Raw genomic sequence first — 23,960 nt, 5'->3', positions numbered from 1 at the left:
AATCTCAAGTGCGAGTGAATCTGAGAATCCACCACAAGTGGAATTAAGACGTTCACAAAGGATTCGCAAGCAACCAGAAAGACTTATACAAACCTGTTAAATTAGTCAGTGGTTAACCATGGTTAGAGCATACTGGTTAATTAAAACGTAGTACCTAGTAAGGGTTATTCTTTAAGAATTGCATACAGCAATCTTAAGGGGGGAGGAGTGTAGTAACCTGGGAGGTTATGAGTAACCTGATCCACCAGGTGGTGCTGTGGCAATTGGTCTCCTGAGTTAAGTCTGGTCTGTACTGGTTGTACTCTTTGGCCTAGAAATTGGGTTTTGGCGCAGCGACGGCTTTAGCGCCGGAAGTTAGTGCCGGAGCTAAGTCGCGCTGGGCGGGCCAAAAATTCACTACTTCTGCGCCCAAACGGCTGCCGGTGCTGCTGAAAGCTGTTAGCGCCTGAAAACTGGCGCTATGCGCTGAATTTTGGCGCTATTCCGGCGCTGCGGCGCCCGCTGCGGTGCGGCAGGTTCGGGAAGTGCAGGCCTCCTCCTTCCCTTAAGGAGGAGCTGCCTGCACCCGGCCGCGGCCCGCGATAATCTTTTTAAAAATGAGCCCGGCACCTCGGACAAGTGCCGGGCTTGCTTCTGTTCCGGGGGGGGGGGGGGGGAAGTCCGGGGAGGGAGCTGCGGCCAGGCGGGCGGCGGGAAAGCGGCCGGCCGCCGCGGGGCCTTTAATGCGCCGGCGCAACGTTCTGTAAGGCACCTCTGCCAGAACGTTGCTTGCGGCTGCCACGGGCGAGGCGGCCGCAACTCAATTTCCGAGTTCGGGCGGGTTACCATGGCAACCGGGACGCTGCGCACACCGATGACGTCATCGGTGCCGGCGCAGCGCTACCGGCCTAACGCCGATTTATGGCCCCTGTCAATTTCAAAACTGGCCATAACTTCGCCGCTAGGCCCTCTAGCGCCTCAAAAGCGGCGCTAAGGCCAGTGAATTTCTAGGCCTTTGGTTTTTCTGCCTCATGGCAGAAGCTTTTATGTGCAAGTGTTGATTAAACCATGTTACGGAGTTAACCGGTGTCCGTCTCCATCTATGGCCACCTCAAGATACCACAAATGTGATCATGGCTGATCATCCAAATTCAGTACCCTGTCCCTGCTTTCTCCCCATACCCCTTGATCCCTTTGGCCTTAAGTAATATATCCAACTCCTTCTTGAATATATTTAATGAATTGGCCTCTACTGCCTTCTGTGGTAGAAAATTCCACAGGCTGACCACTCTCTGGGTGAAGAAATTCCTCCTAATTTCTGTCCTAAATGGCTTACCCCTTATCCTTAGACTGTGACCCCCTGGTTCTGGACTCCCCGACCATCGGGAACATCCTTCCTGCATCTAGTCTGTCCAGTCCTGTCAGAATTTTATAAGTTTCAATGAGATCCCCTCATTCTTCTAAACTCCAGCGAGTACAAGCTCAATCGACCCAATCTCTCCTCATACGTCATTCCTGCCATCCCAGGTATCAGCCTGGTGAATCTTTGCTGAACTCCTTCCATGGCAAGAACATCCTTCCTCAGATAAGGTGACCAAAACTGCACACAATACTCAAGATGTGGTCTCACCAAGGCCCTGTACAACTGCAGCAAGACATTCTTGTTCCTGTACTCAAACCCTCTCGCTACGAAGGTCAACATACCATTTGCCTTCTTAACCGCCTGCTGCACCTGCATGCTTACCTTCAGCGACTGGTGCACAAGGACACCCAGGTCTCGTTGCACTTCCCCTTCTCCCAATCTATTGCCATTCAGATAAAAATCTGCCTTCCTGTTTTTGCCACCAAAGTGGATAACCTCACATTTAACGACGTTATATTGCATCTGCCATGCTTTTGCCCAATCACCCAACCTGTCCAAATCATCCTGGAGTTTCTCGGCATCCTCCTCACAGCACACACACCCACATAGCTTTGTGTCATCTGCAAACTTGGAGATATTACATCTAGTTCCCTCGTCTAGATCATTAATATATATTGTGAATAGCTGGGGTCCAAGGACCGATCCCTGCGATACCCCACTAGTCACTGCCTGCCACTCGGAAAAAGACCCGTTTATTCCAACTCTTTGCTTCCTGTCTGCCAACCAGTTCTCTATCCAAGTCAATACCTTGCCCCCAATCCCATGTGCCTTAACTTTACACGCTAATCTCTTATGCGGGACCTTATCGAAAGCCTTCTGAAAGTCCAAATACACCACATCCACTGGTTCTCCCTTATCTATTTTACCAGTTACATCCTCAAAATATTCCAGTAGATTAAGTTATGGGTAATGAAATTAAATATCTACCTGTAACACAAAGCACTACAAGTAGTGTCAGCAAAAAGCAACAACTCCTTTCCCCTCTTCTCCAAATCCCCACTCTTTCCAAATTCCCAAACAAAGCCCCTTGTTCAGGTCCAGTCTGTTTAATCCCGCTCTGTTTCTAACGGAGATCAGGCCAGGGAAAGCGAATGATGCGTCGTTTGAAGACATTGTCGAGAAACTCGAGGACCATTTCGACCCAAAGCCATTGGAAATAGCAGAGAGCTATAAATGCAAATGAGATGAAGCAGCTGTTTGGGGGGTGTTGGTTTAGGGAGGAACGTTGGCCAGGACTGTGGGAGAATTTCCTGCTGCTCAGAACGCCTGGCAGCACAGGCCTGCCTCAGCATTGCACTGAACTATCAGCACATTATCAGCTCAAGCCTTGCAGTGGGGCTTGAACCTGCAGTCGATTGATTCACAGGGGAGAATGCTAGCACTGAGCCAAGCTAACATTGTGCCTTTAGGAGCTGGGCTTGTGGATGGGGAGTTCAGGGCTGGGCCTTCTTCCCGAGCAGGTGAGAACAGCAGGTTTGAAGCTGGGAGAAAACTAGCTGAGGAAAGGGAGAGTTTGCCGACATTGGCAAGCATTAGATGAAGGAAGCGTAGCTGAATGGTCAGGTGCTGGAGAGATCGCGGGAGCGGGTGGTGGGTGATGGACAAGAACAGTCTGACAGCTGAGGGAGGCTGCAGAGCATTGCATGTTGGGGGCTGGAGAGGGGTTCTGGGAGAGGTCGGGGGTGTAGAGATTTGAGAGGAGACAGATGCTCATTCCCTAAGCCGGGGTTCCACGATTCTTTGTCGGCCCCCCATATATGTACCATAAAGCCTTGAGGGAGGGGGGGGGCACATATCTGATGTAAGAAAACTACTAGGCACTTGGTCTAAGCGTTAAACAAAGCTTTAATCAGCTGTTTTACAACATGGAGGTCTAGTTGTGTCCTTCACTAGTTCCTGTTAAGAATGTCCTGCGCAGGTTGGGCCAGTGCCCGAGTATTTATACTCTCCCTGGACAGCGCCACCCGCAGGCCGCTCAGTATTATTTCATAAGACTTTCTTTCATGAATGACTGATTCATGTCAGTATTCATTTACAGATATCTCAACAAACTGATCTGGGGGCTGTGATTTAGGATTTACCCACCAATGAGGAAACAGCGCTGAGAACAGCCCTTCCCAAACCTCCAGGCCCACAAAACCAAGGAAGTGTGAACAGACTGCCAGGAGGAGATTCCCAAGTTGCTAATCAGCCTTTTCCCGAGTTCCCCACCATCGTAGCTGCCAGAGTCCAGCCACTTTGGTTCACTCCACAGGGAATTAAAACGTGGTTGAGTGCACTGGACACAGCAAATTCTAACCTTTTAGCTCTAGTGTTGATCTGTGCACCAGAACGAGTCGCTCCTGTAACCAAGGTGACACTGGCAGCAACCTGACAAGATTGCCCAGGTAAGTCCTGTCCACAACAAACAGAATAAATCTAATCCGGCCAATTACCAACCTATCAGTCTCCTCTCAACCATCAGTAAAATGAAGCAAGATGTCATCAATTGTGCCATCAAACGACACCGAGTCACCAATAAATACTCACCAATGCTCAATTCGGGTTCTGCCAGAACTGCCCAGCTCCAGACCTGATCACAGCCTCGATCCAGACATGGATACAAGAGCTGAATGGTGGAGGAGAGATGAGGGTAACTGTCCTACTGCCCCACTGACCCTGGGGTGCTCTCCCAGCTTGCTGCCGATGGATAGTGAGGGATGTGCTGGGCCAACTTGTCATGGATTTAAACTCATGACCTCTGGGCGGCCAGCCCACTACCATAATCATCTGGTTCGGCATCAGCTGGAGTATTGGGTTCAATTCTGGGAACCGCACTTTGGGTCGGCTGTGAAGGCCTTGGAGAGGGTGCGGAGGAGATTGATGAGAATGAGTACAGGGATGAGAGGAATTATGTGGAGAGACTGGAGAAGCTGGGATTGTTCTCCTTGGAGCAGAGAAGGTTAAGGGGAGATTTGATAGAGGTGTTCAAAATCATGAAGGGTTTTGATGGAGTAAATAAGGAGAAACTGTTTCCACTGGCAGGAGGGTCGGTAACCAGAGGACACAGATTGAAGATAACTGGTCAAAGGACCAGAGGGGAGATGAGGAGAATGTTTCTCCGCAGCGAGTTGTTGTGATCTGGAATGTGCTGCCTGAAAGGGCGGTGGAAGCAGATTCAATAGGAACTTTCAAAAGGGAATTGGAAAAATACTTGAAATTGAAATATATGCAGGGCTACGGGGAAAGAGCGGGGGAGTGGGATTAATTGGAGAGCTCTTTCAAAGAGCTGTGACAGGCGTCCTGGAGTCATAGAAAGTTACAGCACGGAAGGAGGCCATTTGGCCCATCGTGTCCGCGCCGGCCAACAAAGAGCTATCCAGCCTAATCCCACTTCCCAGCTCTTGGTCCGTAGCCCTGTAGGTTACAGCATCCCAGGTGCACATCCAAGTACTTTTTAAATGTGGTTAGGGTTCCTGCCTCTACCACCCTTTCAGGCAGTGAGTTCCAGACCCCCACAACCCTCTGGGTGAAGACATTTCCCCTCAAATCCCCTCTAAACCTCCCACCAATTACTTTAAATCTGTGCCCCCTGGTTTTTGACCCCTCTGCTAAGGGAAATAGGTCCTTTCTATCCACTTTATCCAGGCCCCTCATAATTTTATACACCTCAATAAGGTCTCCCCTCAGCCTCCTCTGTTCCAAGGAAAACAGACCCAGCCTATCCAGTCTTTCCTCATAGCTAAGATTCTCTACTCCCAGCAACATCCTTGTAAATCTCCTCTGTACCCTCTCTAGTGCAATCACAACTTTCCTGTAATGTGGTGACCAGAACTGCACACAGTACTCTAGCTGAGGCCTAACTAGTGTTTTATACAGTTGTGTAGTGTATGTACTGATGTGCCTCAATTATTCCGAGACTCGAAGTTAGCAGAACAAAAGTAAGGCTTTTATTAACTCAGAACATAACACGTAAAATAGAGAGATGTCTACCTTCAGGAGGCTGAACCCGACTGAAGTTAGATTACAAAGGAGCCAGGTATGGGCGGAGCCCTGCACACAACCAGTTCCAGCACATTCCAATACATAATACATGAGGACTGGGGGAAGGGAAAAGACACAGAAAGCAGGCAGTTACAAGACACATAAAACAGGCAGTGATGAATGGAATATATTTCATCACATTCACCCCTTCTATAGATTTAGTCTGTTCGGGGGTTTGATAGTCCTCTGCGACCGACGTGGCTGTTGTGGTGCCGCGGGTGTCGGCTGGGTGTCCCCGGTAGCCTCCTGGGTCTCTGCCGGGGGTGCCGCCGGGGTTGTTGAAGGGGTAGTTGGTGGGGGTGCCGTTGGTCGATGTTCTTCCGGGGGTGATGAAAGAATAGTGGGTGGGTAAGGGTTGCTGTGATCGTCGTCGCTGCTATTGCCGTGGTTGTTGTCGATGCCGGCTGGGGCGACGTCTTTTATGGACACGGTGTCCTCCCTTCCGTCGGCGTGCCGGACATATGCGTATTGGGGGTTGGCGTGGAGTAGGTGTACTGGCTCCACGAGAGGGTCCGTCTTGTGGCCCCTCACATGCCTTCGCATGAGGACGGACCTGGGGTGGAGAGCCATGATGGCATGGATACGCCTGAGGTGGATTTCCGAGGAAAGACAAACATTCGTTCATGAGGCGTGGCATTAGTGGCCGTACACAGTAGCGACCGTATCGAATGGAGCACATCCGAGAGGACTTCCTGCCAGCGGGAGATAGGGAGGCCCTTGGTCCTTAGAGCTAGAGTGACTGCTTTCCACACTGTCCCGTTCTCTCGCTCCACCTGGCCGTTACCCCGGGGGTTGTAGCTGGTGGTACGGCTCGTGGCGATCCCCTTGGACAGCATGTACTGGCGTAGCTCTTCACTCATGAAGGACGCCCCCCTATCCGTGTGGATATAGCTCGGCATGCCGAACAGGCAGAACAGGCTGTTGAGGCATTTAATGACCGTGGCGCTGGTCATGTCTGGGCAGGGGAAGGCGAATGGGAAACGGGAGTATTCGTCCACAATGTTCAGGAAGTAAACATTGCGGTCGACGGACGGGAGGGGGCCCTTGAAATCTAAGCTGAGCCGCTCGAAGGGCCGTGTAGCTTTGATTAAGTGGGCTCTATCTGGGCGGTAGAACCGAGGCTTGCACTCAGCGCAAGTGCGGCAGTTCCTGGTCAGAGACCGAACTTCCTCAATCGAGTAGGGTAAGGTACGGGACTTTATGAAGTGGAACAGCCGCGTGACCCCTGGGTGGCAGAGGTCGTTGTGGAGGGTCTGTAGCCGATCCTCGGTGGCGCTGGCACACATCCCTCGTGAGAGGGCGTCAGGGGATTCGTTAAGGGCCCCTGGCCGGTAAATGATGTCGTACTCGAAAGTGGAGAGCTCGATCCGCCACCTAAGAATCTTATCATTTTTAATCTTCCCCCTCTGTTTATTGTTGAACATAAACGCTACCGATCGCTGGTCGGTAAGTAGGGTGAAGCGTTTGCCGGCTAGGTAGTGGCGCCAGTGGCGCACTGCCTCCACGATGGCTTGGGCCTCCTTTTCCACGGAGGAGTGTCTGATCTCGGGGCCTTGGAGGGTCCTCGAGAAGAAAGCTACGGGCCGCCCCGCCTGGTTGAGGGTGCCCGCCAAGGCGAAGTCGGACGCATCACTTTCCACTTGAAATGGAGTGTTCTCGTCCACTGCCTGTAGCGTGGCCCGCTGAATATCCTGCTTAATGCTTTTGAAGGCGGCGTGGGCCTCAGCAGAGAGCGGAAAAGAGGATGCTTTCAAGAGGGGGCGGGCTTTGTCGGAGTAGTTGGGGACCCATTGGGAATAGTAAGAAAATAACCCCAGGCACCTTTTCAGGGCTTTGGGAGTGTTGGGCAGGGGCAGCTCCCGTAGGGGGCGCAATCGGTCGGGGTCTGGTCCGATTTCCCCATTCTCCACCACGCTGCCCAGTATGCAGAGGCGCGTGGTGTTGAAAACGCACTTGTCCTCGTTATAGGTGAGGTTGAGTTTTTGTGCGGTTTTCAGGAACCTCTCGAGGTTCGAGTCGTGATCCTGCTGGTTGTGACCGCAGATGGTGACGTTGTCGAGGTAGGGGAAGGTTGCCTGCAAGTGGTGGTCCATGCGATCCATCTCCCTCTGAAAGACCGAGACCCCGTTCGTCACCCCAAAGGGGACTCTGAGGAATTGGTAGAGGCGTCCGTTCGCCTCGAAGGCGGTGTACGGGCGGTCCTCTGGTCTGATAGGGAGCTGGTGGTACGCTGACTTGAGGTCGATGGTGGAGAACACCCGGTATTGGGCGATTTGGTTCACCATTTCTGATATGCGGGGTAGCGGGTAGGCGTCTAGTAGGGTGTACCTGTTGATCGTTTGACTATAGTCGATCACCATCCGTTTCTTCTCGCTACCCCTTACCACTACCACTTGGGCGCGCCACGGGCTGTTGCTGTGTTCAATAATGCGCTCTTTCAGGAGCCTGTCTACCTCGGTCGCGATAAACCGCCTGTCCTCCCAGCTGTACCTCCTGCTTTTGGTCGCTATTGGCCGGCAGTTAGGGGTAAGGTTCGCGAATAGCGAAGGCGGCTTTACCTTCAGGGTAGCCAGACCGCACACTGTGAGGGGCGGCTGGGACCCACCGTACTTGAGCGTGATGCTTTGGTGGTTGCACTGGAAATCCAAACCCAAGATCACGCTCGCACATAGATTCTTCATGATTAATACTTTAAAATTATCATACACAGTTCCGTTAATGCACAATTGTACCGTGCAGTAACCCAGAATGGTCGATGTCTGGGTTTTATCGGCCATAGAGATGGTACCCTGAGCAGGGACCACCTTTAGGGAGAGTTGTTGTGCCAGTTCAGGGTGGATAAAACTCTCCGTGCTTCCACTGTCAATTAAGCATTTAACCCGGCACCCATTTACCTCGATGTCCACCATTGATTTGGATAGCGGATGCGGCCTGGTCTGGTCCACTGTGACCGATGCCTCTGTAGGGCCCTGATCGAGACAAGATGGCGTCCACGCTGTCTGCTCATAAGATGGCGGACCCCACGAGGTCGGGCAAGATGGCGTCCAAGATGGCCGCTCCCACGGCGCACACGCGGCGGTGGCGGGTTTTCCGGCGGTTGGTTTTCCGGCGGGGTTCCCTCTGCACACCTTCCCGAAGTGCCCCTTCTTACCGCACTTAAAGCAGGTGGTGCCTTTCGCCGGGCACAGGTTTCTGGTGTGCTTTGGCTGCCCGCAGAAGTAGCAGTTGTAGGGCTTCTGGGGGGAGAGCTGGGCCCCGCCGGTGTCGGGCTGCCGGGCGGGGAAGATGCCTTCGAAGATGGCGGCGCCCTCAGCGCACACGTGGCGGCGTGGGCGGCGCGGACTGAAGAGTAGGCGTCCGAGTTTCTCTGGGCCATCTCCAGGGACCGCGCGGTGTCCGCAGCCTGTTTCAGGTCCAACTCCGTTTTTTCCAGCAGTCTTTGCCGGATGTGAGTGGAGCTGAGGCCTGTGATAAAGGCATCGCGAACAAGCTCGTCGGTGTACACTGCGGCTTTTACATCTCGGCACTTACAGTCCTTGCCAAGCTTTTTCAGGATGCTTAGGAACTCCTCCACCGATTCCCCAGGTCGCTGTGCGCGAGTAGCGAGTAGATGCCTAGCATACACCTCATTCGTAGGCTGCTGGTAATGCGTCTTTAAGGTGTTGCAGGCGGCCAGGTACGTATCGGCGTCTTGGATGAGGGGGTAAACCCGGTGGCTTACCCAATTCCGTAGCATTCCGAGTCTCATCTTCGCAGTGTCCGTAGCGTCTTTGACGGCTGCGGAATTGTCCAGGAAGAATTCCATACAGTCAAACCAGTGTCCGAAGCGTGCTGATGCGTCCGGAGCATGTTGATCCAAATCCAAACGTTCGGGTTTCAGGAGTTGATCCATATAGGCCTAGAAATTGAGTGCCCTTAGCGCCGATTTTGCGGCGCTAGAGGGCCTAGCGCTGCATTTGGCGCCGGCGCCTAAATTGCCTGGGGCCCTTACGCCGCGGTAGACCGGCAGCGCTGCGCCGGCACCGATGACGTCATCGGTGTGCGCAGCGTCCCGGTTGCCATGCCGACGGGCCCCAGCACCGAAATTCAGTTGCGGCCGCCTCGCCCGTGACAGCCGCAACTAAGACTTTGGCAACAGAGTCTTACGAGTCTTTGCGCCGGCGCATTAAAGGCCCCGCGGCGGCCGGCCGCTTTCCCGCCGGCCGCCTGGCCGCAGCTCCCTCCCCGGACTTCCCCCCCCCCCGCCCCCGGAACAGAAGCAAGCCCGGCACTTGTCCGAGGTGCCGGGCTCATTTTTTAAAAGATTTTCGCGGGCCGCGATCGGGTGCAGGCAGCTCCTCCTTAAGGGAAGGAGGAGGCCTGCACTTCCCGAGCCTGCCGCACCGCATCGGGTGCCGCAGCGCCGGAATTGCGGCGCGAAACGGCAGTTAGCGCCGATTTACCGCCGCAAAGACCCTTCAGTAGCGCCGGCAGCCGTTTGGGCGCGGCCCTGCTTAATTTTTGGCGCACGCAGGGGACTTAGCGCCGGCACTAACTTCCGGCGCTAAAGCCCTGGCTAAGCCAAAACTCAATTTCTAGGCCATAGTGTTGAAAATTGAGTTAATAAAATTGATGTGCCTCAATTATTCCGAGACTCGAAGTTAGCAGAACAAAAGTAAGGCTTTTATTAACTCAGAACATAACACGTAAAATAGAGAGATGTCTACCTTCAGGAGGCTGAACCCAACTGAAGTTAGATTACAAAGGAGCCAGGTATGGGCGGAGCCCTGCACACAACCAGTTCCAGCACATTCCAATACATAATACATGAGGACTGGGGGAAGGGAAAAGACACAGAAAGCAGGCAGTTACAAGACACAGAAAACAGGCAGTGATGAATGGAATATATTTCATCACATGTACCTTTAAGGGGAGAACTACTTTTTACAGCTCCTGTATACTGTAGTACCGGCAGTGACCACACCTGTATATAAACCCTGAGTAGGGATCTGTACTTTAGTTTTAGAGTAACCTGCTTCCAGTAAACACCTGTTGATTGTTCCTCTGCAGTCTCTGTCGATTTATTGAAGGACACCATACATCAACATTCACGGATTCAACAGTGGCGACGAGTCGATTCGAACCTACCTGCAAATCTGTAGAAGAAGGCCGATTCCACCAGTGCGGGCGTCGACCATCCGGAGAGGACTTGAACATCGCAGAGGAGGCTGTGGAGAGCTGGGCTGGGTTCCCCAGTCGAGACGATCCAGCACAGTGGGCTGGCAGCAGGTACGGCGCAGACCCTTCCCGGACGGCAGTGGCTGGAGCTGACCGACGGCACAGAAAAAGGCCGAGCAGCGTCGACGGGGTAAGAGAGAGGGTAAAGCGCACAGGGCGCAGCCGGGGTTGAAGACCGAGCGGCGTCAACGAGAGAAGGGAAAACGCGCAGAGCGCGGCTGGGGTTTCAAGGGCTGAGCAGCGTCCGCGGGAGAAGAAAGAAGCGCGGGAGATGCCATTTTGAGCCAGCGGAGAAGAAGGGAGAGCGAGGGAGACGCCATTTTTAGCCAGTCTAACCACACCCAGGGATGCAGAAGAGTGGCAGTGTCACAGCGTTCGACAATGAAGTCAAAGATTGGGCAACATATACAGAATGTGTAGAAGTGTACTGCAAGGCGAATGAAGTGCCAGATGCCAGGAAAGCACTGGTATTGTTGAATTCCAAGGGTGCAAAAACGTACGGCTTACTGCGAAACCTAATAACCCCAGAGAAGCCAGTAGAAAAGGATTTTGAAAACATAGTGTCAATCCTACAGAACCACTTAAACCCCACACCACTGCTGATAGCAGAAAGATTTAAGTTTCACTAAAGGAACCAGCATAAAGACGAAAGTAATGCTCAGTATTTAACGGAACTGTGCAAACTATCGAAACACTGCCAGTTTGGAACGGGACTAGCAGATACTTTAAGGGACAAGTTTGTGTGTGGGCTTCAAAGAGAAGGAACCCAGAAACGGCTTCTATCAGAAAAGGATCTTACGCTGGACAAGGCTTTCAGCATGGCAGTATCACACAAAGCAGCCGCACGGGGCGCTGCAGAGATACAATGGAGATCGCAAGAATATGGCACAAATGAAATGTCATATGGAGCAGTGAAGTGTTATCGCTGCGGCAGAACAACACACGACCATAAGGATTGTTGGTTCAAGGACCAAGTGTGCAGACAGTGTGGAAAAGTAGGACACATAGCAAGTGTCTGCAGGTCGGGAAAGAAAACCAGCAGCAAGAAATCTCCACAGGAGAAGTACAAAAAGGTACATAAGGTGACGGAGAGTAGTTCAGACGAACAGAAAAGTGATTCAGACTCCAGAAGCAAGGAGCTGGGTTGTCTGAAACTACATCATGTAATCAAAATGGAGGATCACCAAACTATCTGGGTCACGCTCAAGATAGACGGAGTCCAAGTGAAAATGGAAGTGGACACAGGATCAGCCCTAACAGTCATAAACCGAAGGGACTACAAGCGGCTATTCTCACATATACCCTTGAGAGATACAGAGATTGTCTTGAAGACGTACATGGGGCAAAAAGTCTACCCCAAAGGAAAAATAAGGGTGAACGTGATATACAACGGCAAGGAAACACCAAAAATGGACATATATGTGTTGCCAGATGGAGGACCACCACTACTAGGGCGTGAATGGATCCGGAAGATACAGCTAGATTGGCATTCCATACAAGCACTGACTGTAGATGCCAAAAAGGATGACGATGTCACACCGGGACGACTGTCAAAAATGCTAACTGACGCACAAGAAGTGTTCCAGGAGGGACTCGGAACACTAAAAGGCATAACAGCAATGATCAAAATAGAGGAAAATGCAAACCCAAAGTTTTTTAAGGCCAGACCGGTACCTTATGCGATCCGCCCAGCCGTCAAAGCAGAGCTGGAAGGTTTGGAACGTTCAGGAGTACTATCCAAAGTGGACTGGAGCGAGTGGGCCACACTCATCGTTTCTGTAATGAAGAGGTCGTTGAGAAATACGCCTGGGGAACCAAAGAAGGTTCGCATCTGTGGGGACTTTAAGGTGACAGTGAACCCAGTCCTTCACACTGTACAATATCCGCTTCCGCGGATTGAAGATATTTTCGCCTCGCTATCTGGAGGGAAACGCTTCACTAAGATTGATCTGGCCCAGGCGTACCTGCAAATGGAGGTAGAAGAAGCCTCGAAACAGTACTTCACGATCAACACTCGTAAAGGTCACTACCAATACAACCGGCTGGTGTTCGGGGTAGCATCAGCTCTGGCTATTTGGCAAAGGGCAATGGATCAAGTGCTGCAAGGGATTCCAGGGACCCAGTGTTATTTGCACGACATCCTGGTCACGGGCGAAAATGACAGTGATCACCTCGCCAACCTGGAGCAGGTGCTCACTAGATTGAAGGATTATGGGCTCCGAGCTAATCGCCACAAATGCGAGTTTTTCCAGAAGCAGATCTCGTATTGTGGCCACGTTATTGATGAAGAGGGGTTACATAAGTCCCCTGAAAAGATTGAGGCAGTAGTCAAGGCTCCAGCACCGGAAAATGTGTCACAACTGAGGTCGTTCCTCGGGTTGGTGAACTACTACCATAAGTTCTTGCCAAATTTGTCTACAGTTCTACACCCACTGAACACCCTACTGCAAACGGGGGTACCATGGAAGTGGAATGACGAATGTAAACGAGCTTTCCAGAAGTGCAAAGAATTGATCACATCAAAAGAGGTGTTGGCTCATTTCAACCCAGCACTACCATTTCAGCTGGCGTGTGATGCATCACCCTATGGCATTGGAGCGGTGCTGTCGCACAAATTCCCGGACGGCTCGGAGAGGCCAGTAGCCTTTGTGTCTTGGTCACTAACCTCAGCCGAGCGTAACTACGCCCAGATTGACAGGGAGGCCCTCAGCCTAGTGTGGGGAGTGAAAAAGTTCAACTACTATCTGCACGGGCAGAAGTTCACCTTGCTGACTGACCACCAACCACTTGTCTCCATCTTTAATCCAAAGAAGGGCGTTCTGGTGATGACTGCACAACGGCTACAAAGATGGTCCCTTTTTCCAGGGGCACACCAATATGATATCGAGTATAAGGGCACGAAACAGCATGGAAACGCTGATGGGCTATCTCACCTGCCACTCCCTACTGCGGAGGAAGCAGCAGCAGTGGATCCTGTCGAAATATTTCATTCGACTATAATTGAATGCTTGCCAGTAACTAACGCTGGTATAAAGAAGGAGACCCGAAATGACCCGACACTGTCTCGGGTATATGATTTGACGGTGAAGGGATGGCCGGCACATGGCGACTCACTTTTGCCAGCATTCTCATCCAGAAGAGAACAGCTGTCAGTATGCCAGGGGACCTTGATGTGTGGATCCCGAGTGGTAATTCCACCCAAGTTAAGGGAGAGAGTGCTCAATGAGCTTCACGAAGGCCATCTGGGAGGGGTGAAAATGAAAAGCCTTGCTAGGGCTTATGTGTGGTGGCCGGGGATCGATCAGCAAATCGAGGACCTGACAAAGAGCTGCTCAGGATGCCAGAAGGTCCAAAATGCACCACCACATGCCCCTCTACACCCAGGGGAGTGGCCCTCATCTCCATGGCAACGGGTGCATATTGATTTTGCTGGTCCATTCATGGAATCAATGTTTTTAATAGCTCTGGATGCGCACTCGAAATGGCCTGAGGTGATCAAAATGTCCTCCACCACCACAGAGAAAACTATTGCAGTCCTACGGACCATCTTTGCCAGGAACGGCTTGCCAGAGCAGATTTGTTCTGATAACGGACCACAGTTTGTGTCCGAAGAGTTTTGAAGATTTATGAAAAGGAATGGGGTAAGGCATTACACCTCCGCCCCGTATCATCCAGCCACCAATGGATTGGCTGAGAGGTTCGTACAAACCTTTAAAAAAAGCAGTAAGGGCCATGTGCGATGACGACATTCCACTGCAGCATAAGGTGGACAATTTCCTGTTAGCCTACAGAAATGCTGCACATGCAGTCACCAACCAGACCCCGGCCATGATGTTCTTTAACCGAAGGTTGAGATCTCGTCTGGATTTGCTCAGACCAAATGTACGAAGAGATGTTGAGAATAAGCAATTCCAGCACATCAATGAGAAGCCGACAAGGAGCTTCAATGTCGGGCAACCAGTCTTGGCCCGCGACTACCGAGCAGAGAAATGGCAACAAGGAACGATATGCACACGGCAGGGGCCACTAATGTACACAGTGGATGTTGGGGAGAACATTGTGAGACGCCATGTCGACCAGATCCTAGAGTCACAGGAACGAGTCAACCCCAGGTCTCGCGTACCTGGTGATGAACCCAACATACCGGTAGCATCTACCCCAGAAACAGTAGCATCGGAAGCTGATGAATCAACCGATGACAGGGGGCCAGAATCGCCTGCGCACCAAGAGCAAGACATTCAGGAAAGGCGCTATCCAGAAAGGATCAGGAAGCCGCCCCAGAGACTGAATTTATAAATGGACTATTTGCCGTTAATGTTGCATGTTAAAAGTGTTCATTGTTAAATGAATGTTATGGTACTGTTAATCTAAAAGGGGAGGAATTGTAGCGTATGTACCTTTAAGGGGAGAACTACTTTTTACAGCTCCTGTATACTGTAGTACCGGCAGTGACCACACCTGTATATAAACCCTGAGTAGGGATCTGTACTTTAGTTTTAGAGTAACCTGCTTCCAGTAAACACCTGTTGATTGTTCCTCTGCAGTCTGTCGATTTATTGAAGGACACCATACATCAACATTCACGGATTCAACAAGTTGAAGCATAGCCCCCCTGCTCTTGTATTCTATGCCACAGCTAATAAAGGCAAGCATTCCGTATGCCTTCTTAACCACCTTATCTACTTGGCCTGCTACCTTCAGGGATCTGTGGACATGCACTCCAAGGTCCCTTTTTTCCTTTACGCTACTCAGTGTCCTACCATTTAATGTGTATTCCCTTTCCTTGTTAGCCCTCCCCAAATGCATTACATCACATGGATTTAAAGAATTCCATTTGCCACTGTTCTGCCCACCTGACCAATTTATTGATATCTTCCTGCAGTTTACAGCTTCCTTCTTCAGTTTCAACCTCACAGCCGATTATAGTATCATCTGCAAACTTCTTAATCATACCCCCTATATTCAAGTCAAGATCGTTGATATATATCACAAAAAACAAGGGACCCAGTACTGAGCCCTGTGGATCCCCACTGGAAACAGTCTTCCAGTCACAAAAACACCCATCAACCGTTACCCCCTGCTTCCTGTCTCCGAGCCAGTTTTGAATCAAACTTGACACTTTGCCCTGGATCCCATGGGATTTTAACTTTGTGACCAGTCTGCCATGTGGAACCTTATCAAAAGCCTTGCTAAAGTCCATATACACTACATCAAACGCACTACCCTCATCTACCCTCCTTGTTACCCCCTCAAAAAATTCAATCAAGTTTGTCAGACACGACCTTCCCTTAACAAATCCGTGCTGAATATCCTTGATTAATCCGTGTCTTACTAAATGAAGATTTATCCTGTCCTTCAGAATTCTTTCCAATAATATTCCCACCACCGAGGTTAGGCTGAATGCAAGAGTTACAGAGTAATGACAGATGTAGACTGTCCACCTCTGGTGCAGCCTCACCGGTTTGGCATTTCTCATAACCCAGCAATAGCCTGCACCTTCAGGAGAGTGGAGAGGGAGTAAGTGTTATTGAGTGCAAGTAAAAGATATCTGCCCTGAGGGTTGATGTAAGCTCAGGACCAGCTTTCACAAGCATGCTTCCTGTCACAGTGTGAGGTGTTTGCTAACCGCTTGTGTGTAATGTTATCTTCTCAGCACTCAGTGTTTGGAAATCCACCAGTCTGAGCACATTGTTTAAAAGCACGTTTGCCATAAATGCCAGGCTGTGGAAACAGGCAAGCTCCGATCCCTCTGTAGAGTGTCAATAAATAGTTGCTGATCCCCAGGGTCACTCACCCAACTTGGGGAAACTTAGTGCCCCCAGGATTAGGGATGTCACAGTATTCAGTGTCAGCAAGGAACAGCTGCCCCGTGATTCTCAGACCGGACCCCTGGACCCGATCATTCACCTGACCCCTGGATCCACTGACCCGAGGGCCGCTGCAACACTAGCAATGAGCCAGATCTCGGCCAAAGGCGCTCATTGTTGCACCGACTCCATTGACATGAAGCCCAAGGCCCAATAACTAGGGAGCCTCAGGCCTCACCATTCAGACACAGGGAATGCTCCCTGTGCCCCCCGCGCGCCCAAAAAATATTGGGAGGGTTGTAGGGCCGGAGGTGGTTACAGGGATTGGGAGGGTTGTAGGGCTGGAGGAGGTTCCAGGGATCGGGAGGGTTTTAGGGGCTGGAGGAGGTTCCAGGGATTGGGAGGGTTTTAGGGCTGGAGGAGGTTACAGGGATTGGGAGGGTTGTAGGGCTGGAAGAGGTTACAGGGATCGGGAGGGTTTTAGGGGCTGGAGGAGGTTCCAGGGATCGGGAGGGTTGTAGGGCTGGAGGAGGTTACAGGGATTGGGAGGGTTGTCGGGGGCTGGAGGAGGTTACAGGGATCGGGAGTGGTGTAGGGCTGGAGGAGGTTACAGAGATAGGGAGTGGTGTAGGGCTGGAGGAGGTTACAGAGATAAGGAGTGGTGTAGGGCTGGAGGAAATTACAGAGATAGGGAGTGGTGTAGGGCTGGAGGGGGTTACAGAGATAGGAAGGGTTGTAGGGGGCTGGAGGAGGTTACAGAGATAGGGAGGGGTGTAGGGCTGGAGGAGGTTACAGAGATAGGGAGTGGTGTAGGGGGCTGGAGGAGGTTACAGGGATAGGAAGTGGTGCAGGGGGCTGGAGGAGGTTACAGAGATAGGGAGTGGTGTAGGGCTGAAGGAGGTGACAGAGATAGGGAGGGTTGTAGGGGCTGGAGGAGGTTACAGGGATAGGGAGGGGTGTAGGGGGCTGGAGGAGGTTACAGGGATAGGGAGGAGTGTTGGGAGCTGGAGGAGGTTACAGAGATAGGGAGGGTTGTAGGGCTGAAGGAGGTGACAGAGATAGGGAGGGTTGTAGGGCTGGAGGAGGTGACAGAGATAGGGAGGGTTGTTGGGGCTGGAGGAGGTTACAGAGATAGGGAGTGGTGTAGGGGGCTGGTGGAGGTTACAGAGATAGGGAGGGTTGTTGGGGCTGGAGGAGGTTACAGAGATAGGGAGTGGTGTAGGGGGCTGGAGGAGGTTACAGAGATAGGGAGGGTTGTTGGGGCTGGAGGAGGTGACAGAGATAGGGAGGGTTGGAGGGGCTGGAGGAGGTTACAGGGATCGGGAGGGTTGTAGGGGCTGGAGGAGGTTACAGAGACCGGGAGGGTTGTAGGGGCTGGAGGAGGGTACAGAGATAGGGAGTGGTGTAGGGCTGGAGGAGGTTGCAGAGATTGGGAGGGGTGTAGGGGCTGGAGGAGGTTACAGAGATAGGGAGGGTTGTAGGGGCTGGAGGAGGTTACAGAGATAGGGAGGGTTGTAGGGGCTGGAGGAGGTTACAGAGATAGGGAGGGTTGTAGGGGCTGGAGGAGTTCACAGGGATCGGGAGGGTTGTAGGGGCTGGAGGAGGTTACAGAGATAGGGAGGGTTGTAGGGGCTGGAGGAGGTTACAGAGATAGGGAGAGTTGTAGGGGCTGGAGGAGGTTACAGAGATAGGGAGGGTTGTAGGGGCTGGAGGTGGTTACAGAGATAGGGAGGGTTGTAGGAGCTGGAGGAGGTTACAGAGATAGGGAGGGTTGTAGGGGCTGGAGGAGTTTACAGAGATAGGGAGGGTTGTAGGGGCTGGAGGAGGTTACAGAGATAGGGAGGGTTGTAGGGGCTGGAGGAGGTTACAGAGATAGGGAGGGTTGTAGGGGGCTGGCGGAGGTTACAGAGATAGGGAGGGTTTCTAGGGACAGGAGGAGGTTACAGAGATAGGGAGGGGTGTAGGGACAGGAGGAGGTTACAGAGATAGGGAGAGTTGTAGGGAGAGGAGGAGGTTACAGAGATAGGGAGGGTTGTAGGGACAGGAGGAGGTTACAGAGATAGGGAGGGTTGTAGGGACAGGAGGAGGTTACAGAGATAGGGAGGGTTGTAGGGGCTGGAGGAGGTTACAGAGATAGGGAGGGTTGTAGGGACAGGAGGAGGTTACAGAGATAGGGAGGGTTGTAGGGGCTGGAGGAGGTTACAGAGATAGGGAGGGTTGTAGGGACAGGAGGAGGTTACAGAGATAGGGAGGGTTGTAGGGACAGGAGGAGATTACAGAGATAGGGAGGGTTGTAGGGACAGGAGGAGGTTACAGAGATAGGGAGGGGTGTCGGGAGAGGAGGAGGTTACAGAGATAGGGAGGGGTGTAGGGACAGGAGGAGGATACAGAGATAGGGAGGGCTGTAGGGACAGGAGGAGGTTACAGAGATAGGGAGGGGTGTCGGGGACAGGAGGAGGTTACAGAGATAGGGAGGGGTGTCGGGGACAGGAGAAGGTTACAGAGATAGGGAGGGTGTAGGGACAGGAGGAGGTCACAGAGACAGGGAGGGTTGTAGGGACAGGAGGAGGTTACAGAGATAGGGAGGGTTGTAGGGACAGGGGGAGGTTACAGAGATAGGGAGGGTTGTAGGGACAGGAGGAGGTTACAGAGATAGGGAGGGTTGTAGGGACAGGAGGAGGTTACAGAGATAGGGAGGGTTGTAGGGACAGGAGGAGGTTACAGAGATAGGGAGGGTTGTAGGGACAGGAGGAGGTTACAGAGATAGGGAGGGTTGTATGGACAGGAGGAGGTTACAGAGATAGGGAGGGTTGTAGGGACAGGAAGAGGTTACAGAGATAGGGAGGGTTGTAGGGACAGGAGGAGGTTACAGAGATAGGGAGGGTTGTAGGGACAGGAGGAGGTTACAGAGATAGGGAGGGTTCTAGGGACAGGAGGAGGTTACAGAGATAGGGAGGGTGCGTTTGATGTGAATAGACTACTGAGCCCTCGGTTTCAGTATATAACAAGGCTTTAATCAACTGTTTCCCAAGCATGAGATTTCTAGTTACAATCACTAGTTCCTGGTTACAGAAACATCCTGAGCAAGCTGGGCCCACGCCCGATAATTTATACTCCTTGGACGGCGCCACCAGCTGGCCGCTCAGTGTTACTTCACGAGTCATGATAAGATTCATGACATCCTTCATGCCTGAAAGTGGATTAGGCGGACCACGAATAGGCGCAGTATTTTGGACCTTCACTTGTGGCTGGAAGGCACGCCTCCTCGGACCTTGGTCCGTACTGGTAGATCGATGGGGCCCGTGTCACCTTGATCGACCTGCGGAAGACTGGGGAGATCGTGACTCCAGGTGCGGGTCCCCACAGGCGCTGAGCTGGCATCATCTTGGTTGGTAGCCGGGGATTGACCAGCGTCCTGGCTTCAGGTGGCCATCCCGTGGGGTGCGCTCGGCTCCCCGAGTTGATCCGGTGGAGTAGCCGGCAGACATTTACAGATAGAAATCAGTATTTGTAGGGAAATGGTATTAGGGAAATTGATGGGATTGAAGGCCGATAAATCCCCAGGGCCTGATAATCTTCATCCTAGGATACTTAAGGAAGTGGCCCGAGAAATAGTAGATGCATTGCTGATCATCTTCCAACATTCGATGGAATCTGGAACAGTACCCATGGATTGGAGGGTAGCTAATGTTACCCCACTATTCAAAAAAGGTGGTAGAGAAAAGGCGGGGAATTACAGACCGGTAAGCCTGACATCGGTAGTGGGGAAAATGCTAGAGCCAGTATAAAGGATGTAATAGCAGAGCACTTGGAAAACAGTGACAGGATCAGACAAAGTCAACATGGATTTACAAAAGGTAAATTGTGCTTGACTAATCTACTGGAATTTTTTGAGGATGTAACTAGTAAAATAGATAAGGGAGAACCAGTGGATGTGGTGTATTTGGACTTTCAAAAGGCTTTCGATAAGGTCCCGCATAAGAGATTAGCGTGTAAAGTTAAGGCACATGGGATTGGGGGCAAGGTATTGATTTGGATAGAGAACTGGTTGGCAGACAGAAAGCAAAGAGTTGGAATAAACGGCTCTTTTTCCGAGTGGCAGGCAGTGATTAGTGGGGTACCGCAGGGATCAGTCCTTGGACCCCAGCTTTTCACAATATATATTAATGATCTAGACGAGGGAACTGGATGTAATATCTCCCAAGTTTGCAGACGACACAAATCTGGGTGGGCGTGTGTGCTGTGAGGAGGATGCCAAGAAACTCCAGTATGATTTGGACAGGTTGGGTGATTGGGCAGAAGCATGGCAGATGCAATATAAAATGGATAAATGTGAGGTTATCCACTTTGGTGTCAAAAACAGGAAGGCAGATTATTATCTGAATGGCAATAGATTGGGAGAAGGGGAAGTGCAATGAGACCTGGGCGTCCTTGTGCACCAGTCACTGAAGGTAAGCATGCAGGTGCAGCAGGCGGTTAAGAAGGCAAATGGTATGTTGGCCTTCGTAGCGAGAGGGTTTGAGTACAGGAGTAAGGATGTCTTGCTGCAGTTGTACAGGGCCTTGGTGAGACCACACCTTGAGTATTGTGTGCAGTTTTGGTCGCCTTATCTGAGGAAGGATGTTCTTGCCATGGAAGGAGTGCAGCGAAGATTCACTAGGCTGATACCTGGGATGGCAGGAATGACGTATGAGGAGAGATTGGGTCGATTGGGCTTATACTTGTTGGAGTTTCAAAGAATGAGAGGGGATCTCATTGAAACTTATAAAATTCTAACAGGACTAGACAGACTAGATGCAGGAAGGATGTTCCCGATGGTCGGTGGGTCCAGAACCAGGGATCACAGTCTAAGGATAAGGGGTAAGCCACTTAGGACAGAGATGAGGAGGAATTTCTTCACCCAGAGAGTGGTGAACCTGTGGAATTCTCTACCAAAGAAGGCAGTAGAGGCCAATTCATCAAATATATTCAAGAAGGAGTTAGATATATTTCTTATATATAAGGCTAAAGGGATCAAGGGATATGTAGAGAAGGCAGGAACAGGCTACTGAATTTGGATGATCAGCCATGATCTCATTGAATGGCGGAGCAGGCTCGAGGGGCCGAACGGCCTACTCCTGCTCCTATCTTCTATGTTTAGCTCCCTTGATGTCGCAGGTAGGGCATCATCCTCAAAGGAGCGCAGAGCATTGGTATCATTACCATGGGTTCCTCTACCAGTTGAGTCCGTGGGATTGGTTGGACAGGGAGCCAGATCTCGGAGTGAAATGGTGGACTCCCGGCCATCAGGGTAGCGCACGTGCGCGTAAGTGGGATTAATGTCCGTTAGCTCCACCTCATCGACATGGGGATCGTTTTTGGAAGGTCGGACGAATCTTCGGAGCAGCACGGGGCCGAGAGCTGCCAACCATGACAGTAGGGACGTCCCGTGAGTGGAGCGACGCTGGAACCTGAAGAATCGCTCGTGAGGAGTGACATTGGTGGACGTAGAAAGAAGAGACCTGATGGAATGCAATGCGTCAGGGAGCATAGTTTCCCACTGCTGGTCTGGTAGGTTGCGTGACCTCAGTGCAAGACGAATAGCGTTCCAAATGATAGCATTGTATCTCTCAACCTGTCCATTACCGATGGGATGATACGGTGTTGTTTTGCTTGTGGCGATTCCCCATTGGGAAAGATAACTTTTGAGTTCGCTTGACATGAAGGAGGGACCCCAATCAGAGTGGATGAAATTGGCCGTTCCACAAAGGGAAAAGACCTGATTGAGGCATTTGATCACTGTGGAAGTAAGCATATTGGGATAGGGGAAAGCAAAGGGAAAGCATGAATATTCATCCACCATAGTAAGTAAGTAGGTGTTTCGCGTTGAGGAAGGCAATGGCACTTTAAAGTCAATGCTGAGTTGCTGCATAGGCTGCATAGCGTGTATGAGTGAGCCATCCGATGGACGGAAGAATTGCGGTTTTAATTCTGCACAAATTCTACAGGAGGAGCACGTTCTTTTCACATCTTCCGTAGAAAATGGGAGATTTTTAGATCGCACAAAGTGCAACATACGGGTAACACCAGGATGGCATAAGTCAGTATGAAGATCCGCAAGAGTCGAAGTTGACATAGAAGAGCAGAATGCATGCGTGAAGGTATTCGGGGCCACATTCCCTTTGCCAGGTCGATAATGTATGGTGTATCCAAAGGCGGCCAATTCCATCCTCCAGAGTTGTGTTTTGTTATTCTTGATCTTAGTGCATTTCCGGTTATCCAGCATAAAGGCCACGGAGTGCTGATCGGTTATAAGCGTGAAATGGCGACGAGCGAGAAAATGACTCCATTTATGCACTGCTTCGATGATGGCCGTAGCCTCCTTCTCGACAGGAGGATAATGGAGCTCGCTACCCTGCAAAGTTCTGGACAGAAATACAACGGGTCGACCACCTTGATTCAAGGTAGCAGAGATCGCCACATCCAATGCATCGCACTCGACCACGAAAGGGAGGTTTTCATCAATGGAACGAAGCGTGGCTTTTTCCTGTTGTCGCTTGAGGAGGTTGAAAGCTGAAATAGCCGTTACCTCCAACGGAAATGACTTTGCGTGAAGCAGGGGCTAGACCTTGTCGGAGAAGACGGGTATCCACTTCGCATAATAGGCGAACATGCCGAGTGCCCGGCGAAGAGAGCCAAGATTCATAGGGGGAGGGAGCTCCTGAAGCGGACGAATTCGCTCCGGATCCGGTTTGATGACACCGTTGCCCACCCAATAGCCAAGGATGTTGACTGATGGTACTGATTTAATAGATTTGGACTCATTTAAGGTTAAGTTGCGACGACGGAGAACGTCAAAAAATTTCTGGAGGTTGGCATCATGCCCCTTCTGGTCATGACCAGCAATGGTGATATTATCCAGATATGGAAAAGTGTCCGTTAAGTTCTCCTGTTTGACTAGGCTATCCATTGCCCGTTGGAAGACGGCCACCCCATTGGTGACCCCAACTGGAAGGCGACAAAACTGGTAAAGCCGACCATTGACATCAAAGGCCGTATACTTTTTGTCAGAGTCCTTTAACGGTACTTGATGGTATGCGCTCCTTAAATCAAAAGTTGAAAATACCTTGTAGTTGGCAAGGTTATTGACCATGTCATCAATGCGTGGTAGTGGGTAGGCATCCAGGTCGGTATACTGTTTTAATAGTTTGCGAGTAATCGATGCAAAGATGTTTCTTGTGTTGCTTCAGAGGATTTTTAACAATGACGACTTGAGCTCGCCAAGAAGATGAACATGGCTCAATGATTCCGTCAGTTAGAAAGCGAGAGATTTCTGCCTCGATAAAGGATCGATCATCTTGGCTGAAACATCGTGATTTAGTGACTATGGGCTTACATCGGGGGGAAAGATTGGCAAACAAGGAAGGCTTGTCGAGCGAAGCCGCCGAAAGCGCACAAAACAGTACTTTGGAAATAGTAAGCTCCAGCATTGACCCTCCAAACTCGAAAGTGAGTCTTTTGTGTTGTTTCTG

This window comes from Somniosus microcephalus, chromosome 3 (assembly GCF_052327205.1).
Source record: "Somniosus microcephalus isolate GS21.2 chromosome 3, FLI_Smic_1.0, whole genome shotgun sequence".
NCBI classification, from domain to species: domain Eukaryota; kingdom Metazoa; phylum Chordata; class Chondrichthyes; order Squaliformes; family Somniosidae; genus Somniosus; species Somniosus microcephalus.
This window is presented reverse-complemented; position numbering follows the sequence as displayed.